Consider the following 3,062-nt stretch of genomic DNA (forward strand, 5'->3'; position numbering starts at 1 on the left):
AGATAGATAGATAGATAGATGATAGATAGATAGATGACACATTTTATGTAATCGCAATCTAAATTCCACCAAGTTGTTTCATAAAAGTTGGAAACCTTATTGTAAAATTTATATGAAAATATAAAGTATCTAAAATAACCAAATGAGGCTCTCCTAGTCTGCCACCGGCCAACCTGACAGGTGCTTTGTCCTAGCTCTTTCCTGCATTTTGCTAATGGCCTCTGAGAGCACCCACCCTGGCAGCCCTCACTGGGAGCTCTCTACAGGACCAGAGGAACAAAAGTGGCTCTAAACCCAGCACATGCACTTTGAATGAAATTAAAGCATTTAATATGAAGCACGGGAGCAGATAGTGCCAAATAGCAAGTAGTAGCTGGTACATATTTGGTGAGTAGGGAAGCACTTCCTTCTCTAGATGGAAGAAATTAGTCAATTTCAGTATGAAATGGAATACAATAAAGATATTAGTCAGCAAATGAGGGTCCCAGAAAAATTAAGTCAGCACCGTCAAATGGTGACCTGGAACAAGAATTCCAAAAAGGAGTTCTAAATGAGAATGTGATGATGCAGGTTCTAGAGAGGATTGTTACAGCAGAGAACAATGGAGACATTCTGTTTTGAAGACCAGTGGATCTTGACCTTATTCAGTCAACTCCCTTTAAACCTCTGGCACTAAAACCACCGCTTCATGTACTTTAAGTGGAAGACCACCAGATTTTCAGGATTTAGAAAGACCTCCTTCAACCCTTCAAAATGAAGAAATCTGTGCATTTGGCAAGCTAAAAAGAGACTGCTCTTTGAGTGAAAATGTTGTTGGCCAAAATAGACGTTGATCAGGAGTGATTTCATCGTGACACCATCACCATAAGAAGCTGTGTTCCCAACATGTTACCCGAAAATAGAACTAATCTTTCCTCTGTTCATGGCATTCTGTCATTTATCCAGTCTTCTACTCGCAGGGCTTACCAGCATATCGTGGATGAGATGGGTGAAAATCGCAGACATGTGCAGTATGGCAGGTCTGCTGCTACCACTTCTAATCTGCATCGTGACAACATCAGGTATGGCACTTCAAACATAGATACAAGTGAAGGAACTTCGGATGACATGACTGTTGCAGATGCAGCTTCGTTAAGACGACAGATAATCAAACTAAATAGACGCTTGCAACATCTAGAAGAGGAGAACAAAGAACGTGCCAAGAGAGAAATGGTCATGTATTCAATTACCATAGGATTGTGGCTGCTTAATAGCTGGCTCTGGTTTCGCCGCTAGAGGTAACTTCAGCTCTTAAACATACTGCCTCAACAGCTAGAAATATAGAGAACTTGCAAACTTCTTTATTTCTGTCTTTGCATTTTATGCCGTTATATAGTCCATGCCCTGATGATGTGTTTCTTCCAGAGAGAAGGGGGGAAGGACCTATATTGTCAGAGGAAAGGTATATTCTGTCACTCAGCTGTATACACTTTTAACCAGTTCTGCAGTAATACCTACTTAAAATTCTCCCTTTGCATGTTTTGTAAGTAGGCTCTAGTTTGTTGGGATTTTCTTAAAAGGAATTGATTTTTTGCCTCATCAGTCTGCACAACTAACTCTTTGAATGGGAGAAAGAGTGCATAGAGAATGGATTTAGAAAAGTATCTTTAAAAGAGAAACCATGTTTTATTCTGTTTTTCAAAGACTAATAGATTAAATGATTTTGTTAATAGATGGTTTTGCACCTACATTTCAACATTAACACTTTTGAAGTCACGGTCTGGTGTCAGATTTAAGTAAATCAAACCACCTAATATTTCATGATCACCTTCATTAAGCACATGTACAGGTTAAATTAATTCATAACATTTCAGCAGTTTATCTAATATGTGTGCAATATGTGTGTTCTTATTTTCATTTCGGTCTTGCAGTTGGTTTTCTATAAAGTGCATTTTTACTAAGCCTATGTGTGAATAATTTTTAAAACTACAGCATTAAGTACAAATGTAGTATATTTAATAAACTGTCAATCAAAAAATAAAACCAAATAAGGTTTGAAAAAGAAGAATAAAGTTGATGGACTTAAACTACTGACTTCAAGTCTTATTATAAAGCTTTAGTCTTTAGTAATCAAGATTGTGTGATATTGGCATGAGGACAGACATACCTATCAATAGAATAGAAATAGACCCATGCATATATGGTTAATTTATTTTCTTAAAAGAGAGCAATGTAATTAAGTAGGAATAGGATAGTCTTTTCAGGAAATGGTGCTAAAAAAATTAGAACGCTACATGGAAATAAAAAGAATTTCAACCCTTATTTTATACTATACACAAAAATTAATTAGAAATGCACCATAAACCTCAAATAAAAGCTAAAATTATGAATAATCTATAAGGAAACAAAAGATTTCCTTAATAAGATATAAAAAGCATGGTACTCTTAAAAGTAAAACAATTTAAAAATGTAGTATAGATACAAAATGGAATACAATTCAGCCTTTAAAAGAGGGAAATTGTATCATTTTCAACAATATAGATAAACCTGGAGGACATTATGTTAAATGAAATACGCAAGGCACAGAAAGACAAATACCACATGATCTCACTTATAAGTGAATCTAAAAGAGGTGAACTCACAGAAGTAGAGAGCAGAATGATGGTTACAAGAGGCTCAGAATGGGAGTGGATGAGAAAATGGAAGAAGCTTATCAAACTTTCAGTTAGACAGGAGGAATAAGCTTTAGTAATCTATTGTACAGAATGGTGACTATAATAAATAATAATAGATTGCATATTTAAAAATAGCCGCAATAGTAGATTTTAAATGTTTTCACCACAGAAAGGTAAGTATTTGAGGTGATAGGTTTGTTAATTAGCTTAATTTAATCATTCCATATTGCAAACATATACCAAAACACCACACTGAATCACATATACACAATTATTAGTCAATTAAAAATAAATTTTTAAAAAAATCTAAAGAATTTTTTAAAAAGTAGATAAATTAGATGTCAAAAACTTCTTTTCTTTGAACAACATTAATATGTTTGGCTCCAAATCTCATCTCCAATTATAATC

General features: G+C 34.6%; 1 pseudogene; it reads left to right on the forward strand.

Moving 5' to 3' along the window:
* Window positions 1-415: 415 nt before the first annotated feature.
* LOC129024928 (mitochondrial fission factor-like) lies at window positions 416-1,312 on the forward strand (annotated as a pseudogene).
* Window positions 1,313-3,062: the final 1,750 nt, after the last annotated feature.

This window comes from Pongo pygmaeus, chromosome X (genome assembly GCF_028885625.2).
Source record: "Pongo pygmaeus isolate AG05252 chromosome X, NHGRI_mPonPyg2-v2.0_pri, whole genome shotgun sequence".
In the NCBI taxonomy this organism is placed as follows: Eukaryota; Metazoa; Chordata; class Mammalia; order Primates; family Hominidae; genus Pongo; species Pongo pygmaeus.